The sequence below is a fragment of the Vipera ursinii genome, assembly GCF_947247035.1.
Source record: "Vipera ursinii genome assembly, chromosome: 3".
Classification (NCBI taxonomy): Eukaryota; Metazoa; Chordata; class Lepidosauria; order Squamata; family Viperidae; genus Vipera; species Vipera ursinii.
The window spans coordinates 1095285-1109148 of NC_139516.1; positions in this window are offsets into that span (position 1 = coordinate 1095285).

Sequence of the window (13864 nt, forward strand, 5' to 3'; positions counted from 1 at the left end):
AGGTTCTACATTTAGGCAGGAAAAATCAAATGCACAGGTATAGTATAGGTGGTACCTTGCTCGATAGTAGTAACTGTGAGAGGGATCTTGGAGTCCTAGTAGACAATCACTTCAATATGAGCCAGCAGTGTGCTGCAGCTGCCAAAAAAGCCAACACAGTGCTAGGCTGCATTGACAGAGAGATAGAATCAAGATCACATGAAGTACTAATACCACTTTACAATGCTTTGGTAAGGCCACACCTGGAATACTGCATCCAGTTTTGGTCACCACGATGTAAAAAAGATGTCGAGACTCTAGAAAGAGTACAGAGAAGAGAAACAAAGATGATTGGGGGACTGGAGGCTAAAACATATGAAGAACGGTTGTAGGAATTAGGTATGTCTAGTTTAATGAAGAGAAAGACAAGGGGGGCATGATAGCCATGTTCCAATATCTCAGGGGCTGCCCCAAAGAAGAGGGAGTCAAGCTCTTCTCCAAAGCGCCTGAAGGCAGGACAAGAAGCAACGGATGGAAACTCATCAAGGAGAGAAGCAACCTGGAACTAAGGAGAAACTTCCTGACAGTTAGAACAATTAACCAGTGGAACTCCTTGCCTCCAGAAGCTGTGAATGCTCCAACACTGGAAGTTTTTAAGAAGAGACTGGCCAGCCATTTGTCTGAAATGGTATAGGGTTTCCTGCCTGAGCAGAACAATAAAGTTATTCCATCCCATTCCATTCCATTCTATATTTTCTATTCTATTCTATTCTATTCTATTCTATTCTATTCTATTCTATTCTATTCTATTCTATTCTATTCTATTCTATTCTATTCTATTCTATTCTATTCTATTCTATTCTATTCTATTCTATTCCATATTTTCTATTCTGTTCTATTCTATTCTATTCTATTCTATTCTATTCTATTCTATTCTATTCTATTCTATTCTATTCACATCTCAACATGCTCTGCCTGTTCCATTGCAACATCTGTAAACTGAGCCCGTGTGTCAGCATCTGGCTCAACTTGCTAAAGTGAACCCTGCAAAGACACCGAGTTGAAAGAATTACAGCCCAGTTGGGTAACATCTGCACTTGGACGCATTTCCTTCCATGTGTCGCTCAAGCAGAGAAAGGCTTTGGTTGCGCCGATGAGCTCATGCAGAAACCTGCTTCCAATCTCTTCTCGGTGTGGATCAGGACTTCAGTGTCCCGATCCAAGTTTCAAGTGAGGAGTAAACAGCCTCTTAATTCAAGCCGCAGCACGCATGAATCTGACCCAGGGTCTCAGTGAAAGAGGAGAATTCCAAACAAAGGCCTGTCATACTTTGGCAAGATCAACACCTGGGTCACAACAGAGAAGCAATGCAAGAATAGACTTTCTGTCCACCAAAGAGGGAAGCATTATAACAGAATGGCAGAGTTGGAAGGGACCTTGGAGGTCTTCTAGTCCAGCCCCGTTCAAGCGGGAAAACCCTATATACAAGTAGTCCTTGACATACAACACTTTGCTTAGGGCAGGGGTAGGCAACCTCGGCTCTTTTATGAGTCATGGACTTCAACTCCCAGAATTCTTGAGCCAGCCATGCTGAGGGGAAAGGGAGTTTCCAAGCTGAGCCAGGCTGGCTCAGGAAAGCTGGGAGTTGAAGTCCACGAGTCATGAGGCAGGCCATAGTTCCCCCATGCTGGCTCAGGAATTCTGGGGGTTGAAGTCCACGAGTCACGAAGGGGCCATAGTTCCCCCATGCTGGCTCAGGAATTCTGGGAGTTGAAGTCCACGAGTCATGAGGGGGCCATAGTTCCCCCATGCTGGCTCAGGAATTCTGGGAGTTGAAGTCCTCAAGCCATGAAGGGGCCAAAGTTTCCCCCATGCTGGCTCAGGAATTCTGGGAGTTGAAGTCCTCAAGCCATGAAGGGGCCAAAGTTCCCCCATGCTGGCTCAGGAATTCTGGGAGTTGAAGTCCACCAGTCATGAAGGGGCCATAGTTCCCCCATGCTGGCTGAGGAATTCTGGGAGTTGAAGTCCATGAGTCATAAAAGAGCCAAGGTTGCCCACCCCTGGCTTAGGGACTCTTCAAACTTAGAAGAGCGCTGAAAAAAAATTGACTTATGATCAGTTTTCACACTTGTCACTATTGCAGCATCCCCATGATCAAAATTCAGACAGTTGGCAAATGGTTCCTATTCATGGTGGCTGCAGTGTCCTGGGGTCACGTGATCCCCTTTTGTGACCTCCTAACAAAGCCAACAGGGAAACCAGATTCACTTAACAACCGTGTTAGTAACTTAACAACTGCAGTGATTCACTTAACAACTGTGGCAAGAATGGTCGCAAAATGGAGCAAAACTCACTTAACAAATGTCTGACTTAGCTGCAGAAATTTTGCGCTCATAAATCTGTAAGAGAATGATAGAGAGACCTTGGAGGTCATCTAGTCCAACCCCCTGCTCAGGCAGGAAACCCTGTACCATTTCAGACAAATGGCTGTCCAGTCTCTTCTTGAAAACTTCCAGTGTTGGAGCATTCAAAACTTCTGGAGGCAGGTTGTTCCACTGGTTAATTGTTCTCACTGTCAGGAAATTTCTCCTTAGTTCCAGGTTGCTTCTCTCCTTGCTTAGTTTCTATCCGTTGCTTCTTGTCCTGCCTTCGGGCGCTTTGGAGAAGAGCTTGACTCCCTCTTCTTTGGGACAGCCCCTGTGATACTGGAAGACTGCTACCATGTCCCCCCTCATCCTTCTCTTCTTTAAACTAGACATCCCCAGTTCCTGCAATCATTCTTCATATGTTTTAGCCTCCGGTCCCCTGATCATCTTTGTTGCTCTTCTCTGCCCTCTTCCCAGAGTCTCAGCATCTTTTTTTTTATATATCATGGAGACCCAAACTGGAGGGACCAAAACTGGATTTCTTTTATCCTCTGCCACAAACGTGCTGACAGCTGACACTTTCAAAGAACATTGTGTAACCATTCTGGACGGCATTTGGCAGACAAAAAGAGCTGATTTGCCAGTGGGGGGGGGGCAGCCAGGTGGACATGTCAGAGCAAAACACACAGGCACAGAGAGAGAGAGAAAGAGAGGGAGGGAGTTATATCCGTTCAGGAGCATCATGGCGCACCTGAGATGCCGGAAGGAGATAAGGAATGTGTATTTAGCGGAGGCCGGATGAGGAAGAAGGCAGCCCCAAACATTGTTTAAACTGAAGGCTTGCTGTGAAAATCGTCCAAAAACAACAGGGTCGGGGCAGAGGAGCTATGCTTGAGGTGAGCTGCTGCTGGAAGCGAGTGACAGATGCCCGTGGGAGATACGGCCGACTTCACGGCAACGCCTAAATCTTGGCCCCGAGCGAGCCAAGATAAATTCCTCCTCCCCAAACAACCCATACCCGATTCTTCAGAGCGCTTCCTTCTCCTCTGGAGGAGCCCCCGGGAGGGCTGCTCCTCCCTTGGTCGCTGCAGAGCACAATTCGGCTTGGCAGCTTCGGTCTCCCCTTTGCAAGCCCTTGGACAGGCCGGCAGAGAAGGGGAAGGCCAATACTTGACACCATTAATGGTGCAATTCCGTAATTGCACAATTAATTATGGAAGAGCAGAGTTGGAAGGGGCCCTGGAGGTCTTCCAGTTCAAACGTTTGTCTGCAATGGGATAGGTTCTCCTGCTTGAGCAGGGGGCTGGACTAGAAGACCTCCAGGGTCCCTTCCAGCTCTATTTCTGTTTGTTTCTATTTCTATTTCTATTTCTATTTCTATTTCTATTTCTATTTCTATTTCTATTTCTATTTCTATTTCTATTTCTATTTCTATTATTTCTATTTCTATTTCTATTTCTATTTCTATTTCTATTTCTATTTCTATTTCTACTTCTAGTTCTACTTCTACTTCTACTTCTACTTCTGTTCCGTTCTATTCATATGGTGATGACCTATAAAGCCCTACATGGCCTGGGTCCGGGTTATTTGAGGGAACACCTGCTGCCGGCATCAAACGCCCTTCGCCCAGTGCGCTCCCACAGGGAGGGTCTGCTCAGGGTTCCGCCGGTAAGAGATTGCCGGCGGGTGACACCCAGGGGGAGGGCCTTCTCGGTGGGCGCGCCTGCCCTGTGGAACCAGCTGCCCGTGGAGCTGAGGACTGCCCCCGACCTCCGATCATTCCGCCGGGACCTGAAGACCTGGCTCTTTGAGCTCTCCGGCCCAGGCTGAGCATATTTTTAATTTTAATTTTAACTGGGTTTTAATTTTCTCAGGGTTCTATTTAATCTCTTTTAATTTGTTTTAACGTTTGTATTGACTGTTTTTTAAATGCCCTGTAAACCGCCCTGAGTCCTTCGGGAAAGGGCGGTATATAAATTTAAATAAATAAATAAATAAATAAATAAATAAATAAATAAATAAATAAATAAATAAATAAATAAATAAATAAATAAATAAATATTCTGTTCTGTTCTGTTCTGTTCTATTCTATTCTATTCTATTCTATTCTATTCTATTCTATTCTATTCTATTCTATTCTATTCTATTCTATTCCATTCCATTCCATTCCATTCCACTCCACTCCACTCCACTCCACTCCACTCCACTCCACTCCACTCCATTCCATTCCATTCCATTCCATTCCATTCCATTCCATTCCATTCTATTCTATTCTATTCTATTCTATTCTATTCTATTCTATTCTATTCTATTCTATTCTATTCTATTCTATTCTATTCTATCCCTCTACCACTCCGGAAAATTGCTGTCCAATTTTAATTCTGAATGTTGAATGTGGTCAATGTTTGAAGGTCCTTTTTCGTTTTATATTCCAGTCTCTCTTTGGCATATAAATTCAAGAATAATAATAACAATAGCAACAACGGTGCATTGGACGATCTACAAGGAATGGCATTTGCCGGCAAGCAAGAGCTGGCGGGACCCCAAAATGATCATAGAAGATGAAGAAACTGTAGCCTAGAGAAAGTGGATGGAAACAGAAGGATTAGAACCCGTATCCAGGAAAGTGGAGGAAGGTGGGACGGTGTCCGAGGGTCCTTGGTGAGGAGAAATGTGAGGAGAACAGCAGCTGGAGGCTGGCCAGAAGTCAAAAAAGCAGCAGGATGTGGACAACTTCCTGACCTCAAGAGGCTCTCAAGGTAAAGGAAAATGAAGCCAGCAGAATTGCATAAAGACACAAAGACACAGCCAGGAAGAAGCCGTGTCCATGCGCCAGGGACGAGGCCTCGAATTACTTTTATGATGTAGACCAAAAGGCAGACTTCCCAGCGCTGAGGATTTCCAGATGTTCTGGACTCCTGCTCCTCTAAAACTCTGCCAGCCTGACCAGTTCATGGAGGATCTCTGACGGGGAACGGCTGGCGAGGGTGGAAGGATGAGGCTGTTCGCTTGGATCCGTGATGCTCAGTTGGCACTTTGCTGGCCTACTGTCTATGGAGAGCAGGGGTCTTCAAACTTGGCCCTCTGATGACTTGTGGACTTTAACTCCCAGAATTCCTCAACGGCTGAGGAATTCTGGGAGTTGGAGTCCACAACTCATAAAAGGGCCAAGTTTGAAGACCCCTGATGGAGAGTTTCCATCCTCCAGTCATGGTTGTCCCAGAGATGCTTTTTCAAGAGGCAAGTGACTTTCTTGTTTTTTCCTTGAAGAGGTTTTGCTTCTCAACCAAGAAAGCCAGCACAATCCTAAGTTGCATCTACGGAGGGATTCATTCAAGATCGTGTGAGGTACTAACACCACTCTGTAACGCTTTAGTAAGACCACACCTAGGATACGGCAACCAATTTTGGTCACCACAATGTAAAAAAGAAGTTGAGACTCTAGGAAAAGCACGGAGAAGAGCAACTAGGATGATTAAAGGCCTGGAGACTAAAACTTACGAAGAACGGTTGCAGGATTTGGCTAGTCTAGAGAAAAGAAGAATTTAGGGTGGGGGGGGACACATGATAGCAGTCTTCCAATATTTGAGGGGCTGCCACAGAGAGGAAGGGGTCCGGCTCTTTTCCAAAGCACCTGAAGGCCAGACAAGGAACGATGGATGGAAACTGATCAAGGAGAGATTCAACCTGGAAATAAGGAGAGACTTTTGGACAGTGAGAACAATCAACCTATGGAACAGGAGTTGCCTTCAGAAGTTATGGGAGCTTCATCACTGGAGGCTTTCAAGAAGAGACTGGGCGGCCATCTGTCAGAAATGGTGTAGGCTCCCCTGCTTGGGTGGGGGGGGGTTGGACTAGATTACCTACAAGGTCCCTTCCAACTCTGTTATTCTGTTCTAAGCTTCTTCAGCAAAAGGTCTTCAAAGAAAAAGAAGACAGTCCAGTTGCTTCTTGAAAAAAGCACCTTTGGGACTCCAAAGCCTACATCTTGGTGAGGTCACTCCTAAATAAAGCCAGTCAAGGCCACTTCTGGCCACAAAGAGTCAGGGAGCCCCTCCGGGCAGGTGTGCACGTCATTCCCTTTGCAGACCAACTTTTTGGGCAAGACTGAATGGCTCCCAGTTCCCCTTGGGCATGGAAGAGGAGAAGGGAGAGATCCTAGAATGATAGAATCCTAGAATCCTAGGGCTGGAAGCGACCTCAGAGATCTTCTAGTCCAACCCCCGCTCGGATAGGAGACCTTATATTATTCCAGATAAGTGTCTATCTAGTCTCTTCTTAAAAACCTTTTGCATTGCAAAAGGATTGGAGAGCAAAGAATGGGCAAGTCAGACGTGAAATATTTAACAGAATAACAGAGTTGGAAGGGTCCTTGGAGGTCATCTAGTCCAACCCCCTGCTCAGGCAGGAAACCCTGTACATTTCAGACAAATGGCTGTCCAGTCTCCTCTTAAAAACCTCCAGTGTTGGAGCATCCACAGCTTCTGGAGGCAGGTTGTTCCACTGGTTAATTGTTCTACCTGTCAGGAAGTTTCTCCTTAGTTCTAGGTTGCTTCTCTCCTTGGTTACTTTCTACCCGTTGCTTCTTCTTGTCCGGCCTTCTGTGGCTTTGGAGGGTAGGTTGAGCCCCTCCAATATTAGAAGACTGCTATCACATCTCCCCTATTCCTTCCTTTCTCCAGACTAAACATACCCAATTTCAGCAAGCGATCTTTATATATTTTGTCCTCCGGCCCCCAATCGCCTTTTTGCTCTTCTCTGCACTTTTTATCATGTCTCAGCATCTTTTTTACATCGTGCTGACCACAACTGGACGCAGGATTCCAGAGGTGGCCTTACCAAGGCATGAATGTTTCACGTGATCTTGATTCTGTCCCTCTGTTCATGCAGCCTAGGATTGTGTTGGCTTTTTTGGCAGCTGCAGCACACGGCTGGCTCACACTGAAGGGATCGTCCACTAGGACTCCAAGGTCCCTCTCCCAGTTGCTGTTTTTGAGCGAGGTTTTCGCCTAATCGGTACTTGTCCCTTTGGATTTTCCCGCCCAGGTGTAAAACCTTGTTTTTCTCCACACTGAATTTCATTTCATTGGATAGGGCCCACTGTTTTTTTCGTAGAGTAGATCCCTTGAGGCAGCTACCAGCTATTTTATACTTGTGCATTTGGTTTTTCTTCCCTAATTGTAGGTGCTGGAGAAGACTCCTGCGAGTCCCTTGGACTGCAAGGCGATCAAACCGGTCGGTCCTAGAGGAGATCAACCCTGACTGCTCTTTAGAAGGCCAGATCCTGAAGCGAAAACTCAAATCCTTTGGCCACCTAATGAGGAGGAAGGACTCGCCGGAGAAGAGCCTCATGCTGGGAAAGATGGAGGGCAAGAGAAGAAGGGGACGACAGAGAAGGAGGTGGCTGGATGGAGTCACTGAAGTTTAAGTTTAAGTTTAAGTTTTATTAAATTTTTATACCGCCCTTCTCCCGAAGGACTCAGGGCGGTGAACAGGGCATATCTTAAAACTACAAAAGTACAAAAGTTAAAAAAGAATTAAATTATTGCCTACAATAAAAACAATAAAAATATATATAAATATAAAAACCCTAAGTAATTCCCCATCAGGCCAGGCCAGCTTGTTCAAATAAATGGGTCTTTAACCCGCGCCGGAAGGAGCGGAGATCCGGTGCCATCCGGAGCTCAACCGGCAGTTGATTCCACAGAGCCGGGGTGCCCACAGAGAAGGCCCTCCCCCTGGGGGCCACCAGTCGACATTCCCTGACCGGAGGCACCCTGAGGAGACCCTCCCTGTGGGAACGCACGGGGCGGAGGGGAGTCGACGCCGGCAGCAGGTGGTCCCTGAGGTATTCCGGACCCATGCCATGTAAGGACTTAAAAACCATCACTAAGACCTTGAAGCAGGAGGTGTGAGCTTAAATGGACTCCAGAAGATGGTAGAGGACAGGAAGGCTTGGAGGAACGTTGTCCATGGGGTCGCGATGGGTCGGACACGTTTACGTTTACGTTTTATTTAATTTGTATACCGCCCTTCTCCCTAGGGACTCAGGGTGGTTCACAGGGCATATAAATAACAATACAATACAATACAAAAGTTAAAACAAAGATTAAATCAGTGCCCAATTAAAAAACAATAATGTAATTCTAAAACAACAATTTAAAACCCAACTCCCCCATCAGGCCAGACCGGCTAATTCAAATAAATGGGTCTTCAGGCCACGACGGAAAGTTCGGAGGTCTGATGCCATCCGGAGCTCCACCGGCAGTTGGTTCCACAAAGCCGGGGCACCCACAGAGAAGGCTCTCCCCCTGGGGGCCGCCAGTCAGCATTCCCTGACCGGAGGCACCCTGAGGAGGCCCTCTCTGTGGGAACGCACAGGGCGGAGGGGAGTTGAAGCCAGCAGCAGGTGGTCCCCGAGGTAACCCGGACCCATGCCATGTAGGGACTTAAAGATCATAACCAAGACCTTGAACCTCACCCGGAAGACAACTGGCAACCAATGCAGCTCGCGGAGCAAAGGTGTAACATGGGAGTACCGGGAAACTCCCAAGACAACTCTCGCGGCCGCATTCTGTACCAGCTGGAGCCTCCGAGTGGTCTTCAAGGGAAGCCCCATGTAGAGAGCATTACAGTAGTCAAGGCGAGAGGTCACGAGCGCATGAGTGACCGTGCACAGGGCATCCCGGTCCAGATAGGGCCGCAACTGGCGCACCAGGCGAACCTGGGCGAAAGCCCCCCTAGTCACGGCCACCACATGATCTTCCAGGGTAAGCCGTGAATCTAGGAGGACTCCCAAGTTGCGAGCCCTATCCACGGGGGGTAAGAGCTCACCCCCCATAGAAAGAGATGGAACATTTTGAATGTCCCGGGATGCCGGAATGCACAGCCACTCAGTCTTGTCAGGGTTGAGTTGAAGTCTGTTCCTCCCCATCCAGACCCGAACCGCCTCCAGGACACGACTTCGCAACTAACAACAACAAAATGTAGGACCTTCAGCATCCTTGAACTGGTCAGCTTCCCCTTCCCTGGACGATCGACCTCAGCCAGCCTGGCCTGGCAGGTGAGGTCACGCAGGTGGGCTGCCTCGGCCAGCAGCAGCCGGGATCCGCCGGTCCCTGGAAAAGGCAGAGACCGAAACAGGCTCGGCGGCCTAATTGAAAGCAACTGGGAAGAGGATATTTCTCCATTTCTCTTTCCCCATCCTGGAACTGTCTTTATTATTTATCTATCTATTTATTTGTTTGTTTTACTTTTTCCTTCTTCCTACGCTTGGTTGGATCCATTTTGAGAACTTCTAGCCCCAAACGTGAGGCTGCCACGATTAATATTTCATTCTCTTTATGTGTAAGCTATCCAGGGAGTTGGGTTTTTTTTGGGTTTCTGCCCTAAAGGCAGCCTGGAAATATCTTAAATAAATGGGAATAAATCAGTGCCTGAGGTCATAGCCAAAACAAAACTTGATCATCATGGGGGGGGCAGGGGGGAGGGAAGAAGGCAGTGTTCAAATCTTGTTGCAGCCAAGGAAAGATCTGCCCGCCATCTCACGCAGCTCCCCCCCAGCAATTCTGCCCCACCCAAGCGAGCAGTGCAAGGCAGCCATGATTGTCTTCGCCAGTTTGCTGCCATCCACCCTTCTCTCCTTTCAGATAATAATAATAATAATAATAATAATAATAATAATAATAATAATAATAATAATAATATAAAGTTGGAAGGGACCTTGGAGGTCATCTAGTCCAACCCCCTGCTCAGGCAGGAAACCCTATCCCATTTCAGGCAAATGGCTGTCCAGTCTCTTCTTAAAAACCTCCAGTGTTGGAGCATTCACAGCTTCTGGAGGCAGGTTGTTCCACTGGTTAATTGTTCTAACTGTCAGGAAGTTTCTCCTTAGTTCCAGGTTGCTTCTCTCCTTGATGAGTTTCCATCCGTTGCTTCTTGTCCTGCTTTCAGGTGCTTTGGAGAAGAGCTTGACTCCCTCTTCTTTGGGGCAGCCCCTGAGATATTGGAAGACTGCTATCATGTCCCCCCTCACCCTTCTCTTCATTAAACTACACATACCCAATTCCAGCAACCTTTCCCTATATGTTTTAGCCTCCAGCCCCCTAATCATCTTTGTTGCTCTTCTCTGTACCCTTTCTAGAGTCTCGACATCTTTTTTACATCGTGGTGACCAAAACTGGATGCAGAGAATACAAGGCCAGCCGAAGCCCAGAAACAGGCAGCTGATTTGCAAATATGTAAATGTATGTACGTGTATATTTGTTGGAAACGACTAGCACGCAGCCGAAGACACCAGCCTGAAGATGACGAGTGGGACCTCGCCGAAACGTCGCCAAGACACTCTCAATCTTATACACATACATATACACACATATATACATACATACATTTATGTATATATACAGTAGATAGCAAAGACTGCCAGAAACGAAATGAAGATGGAACTGGGAGGGATTTGCTGTGCCAAAAGGGGAAAGAGACTCTGGCAGGAGTAGCCAAGACCCCAGAAGACAAACTCAGGATCCAAGAAGATCTTGACAAACTGGAACAATGGGGCCTGTCCAACAAAATGAGTTTCAATGTGGAGAAAAGCAAAGTTTTACATTTAGGCAGAAGAAACCAAAGGCATAAAAGTACAGATTGGGCGAGACTTGGCTCAAAAACAGCCACTGTGGGAGGGACCTTGGAGTCCTCGTGGACGATCACTTGACCGTGAGCCAGCCGTGTGCAGCAGCAGCCAAAAAAGCTAATACAATCCTGGGTTGCATAAAACAGAGGCATAGAATCAAAATCACGCAGAGTATTAGTTCCGCTTTATAAAGCCCTAGTAAGACCACACCTAGAATACTGCAGCCAATTTTGGTCAGTGCATCACAAAAAAAGATATTGAGAGTTTGGAAAAATTCCAGAGAAGAGCACCCAAGATGATCCAAGGCCTGGAGACTAAAACAGGATTTGCGTTTGACTAGTCTAAAGAAAAAAAGAAACAGGGGAGACTTGATAGCAGCGTTCCAGTATCTGAGGGGCTGCCACAAGGAAGAGGGGGCCAGGTTGTTCACCAAAGCACCAGAGGGAAGGATGAGAAACAACGGTTGGAATCTAATCAAGGAAAGAAGCAACCTGGAATTGAGGAGAAACTTCCTGACAGTGAGGACAATTAACCAGTGGAACGGCTTCCCTCCAGAAGTTGTGGGTGCTCCAACACTGGAGATTTTTAAGAAGAGACTGGACACTTGTCTGAGATGGTATAGGTCCTCCTGCTTGAGCAGGGGGCTGGACTAGAAGACCTCCAAGCTCCCTTCCAGATCTGATCTATTCTATTCTATTCTATTCTATTCTATTCTATTCTATTCTATTCTATTCTATTCTATTCTATTCTATTCTATTCTATTCTATTCTATTCTATTCTACTCTACTCTACTCTACTCTATTCTATTCTATTCTATTCTATTCTATTCTATTCTATTCTATTCTATTCTATTCTATTTTATTCTATTCAGGGAACACCTGCTGCCGGCATCAAGCTCCCTTCGTCCTGTGCGCTCCCACAGGGAGGGTCTTCTCAGGGTGCCGCCGGTAAAAGATTGCCGGCGGATAACACCCAGGGGGAGGGCCTTCTCGGTGGGGGCGCCTGCCCTCTGGAATCAGCTGCTGAAGACCTGGCTCTTTGAGCTTTCCGGCCCAGGCTGAGAGTTTTAATTGGGGTTTTTATATTTTTACTTCAGGGACTGAATTTAATCATTTTTAATTGTTTTTTAATTTTTGTATTGATGTTTTAAACACCCTGTAAACTGCCCTGAGTCCTACGGGAAAAGGGCGGTATATAAATCTAATAAAATCAAAAAAAATCTATTCTATTCTATTCTATTCTATTCTATTCTATTCTATTCTATTCTATTCTATTCTATTCTATGCTATGCTATGCTATGCTATGCTATGCTATGCTATGCTATGCTATGCTATTCCCATACATCATTAGATCAATAGATCACTAAAGAGTAGGTTCCTGCTTCCTTACGAATCTCTAGAGCAATGTTTCTCTTCCCCTTGCTGGCTGGGGAATTCTGGGAGTTGAAGTCCACAGATCTGAAAGTTGTCAAGGTTGAGGAACACTGTTGGGAGTCTGAATTTCATAGACATTTAGCCAACCGTTGCTCAGACTAAGCGACTCAAGAACAGAAAACAGAAGTTGGAATAACAGGGTTAATTGTTCTCACTGTCAGGAAATTTCTCCTTAGTTCCAGGTTGCTTCTCTCTTTGATTAGTTTCCATCCGTTGCTGCTTTTCCTGCCTTCAGGTGCTTCAGGTGGAGAAGAGCTTGACTCCCTCTTCTTTGGGGCAGCCCCCCAAGAGTCGAGCACCCAAGATCTAAACCAATCAGGACACAGACATTTCCAATGAGCCGGTCGAGGGAATTGCTTGACTTGCAATCATTCATTTAGCAGTGGCAAGGAGAAAAGTCACTTACGACTTGTCCTCGCACGTAGCCCGGTCACAGCATCCCCACGGTCACGTGATCCACGGCTCAGAAGCGCTGCGCCCTGTGCCCACCCAGCAGAGGGGAGCCAGCCAGCATACGCTGAGTAGCCAGCCCAGTCAAGGAACGCCAACCCATCAGAAGGAGGAGAAGGAGAAGGTGCTGGTTCTTTCCCGATGGCCCATTGCAAAGTTCACAAACATTGCAAAGTTAGACCCTGGGAGGGGGAGTGTGTGGCTGGCCGTTTCCCTGCCCCCCCCCCCCGGGTGGGAGAGCAGGTGCAGAAATGCAGGTGAGCTTCCCGAGAGAAAAGCCACGTCAGCTACATTACGCCCTTTCCTGGACCAACGTTCACTGCTCAGAGTCACTCATCCTAACATCATCAGTGCAAGAAGGGAGGGGGGTTGTGGAGAGGAGGGGGAGGAGGGGGAGAAGGGAGGGAGGGAGGGAGGGAGGGGAAGGAAGGAAGGAAGGAAGGAAGGAAGGAAGGAAGGAAAGAACAAAGGCAAGAAGGAAGGGAGGGAGGAAGGAAGGAAGGAAGGAAGGAAGGAAAGAAGGGAGGGAGGGAGGGAGCGAGGGAGGAAGGAAGGAAGGAAGGAAGGAAGGAAGGAAGGAAGGAAGGAAGGAAGGAAGGAAGGAAGGAAGGAAGGAACAAAGGCAAGAAGGGAGGGAGGGAGGAAAGAAGGGAGGGAGGGAGGGAGGGAGGGAGGAAGGAAGGAAGGAAGGAAGGAACGAAGGCAAGAAGGAAGGGAGGGAGGGAGGGAGAGATGGGAAGGAAGGAAGGAAGGAAGGAAGGAGGAAGAAGAGGAAGAGAGGGGACGGAGGAGGAAGGAAAGGAGGGGGGGCTGTGAGGTTCTTGGTGCTCTCTGAGCTTGGTTGTTTCCTTGGAGACTTTTTTTACCAAACGAAGGAACATCTTCAGTGGTAGAAGGAGGAGGAGGAGGAGGAGGAGGAGGACTGTAATATCTTTGGCGCTATCTGTGATTGGTTGGTTGTTTCCTTGCAGATGTTTTACGACTCATCTAGATAACATCTAGAA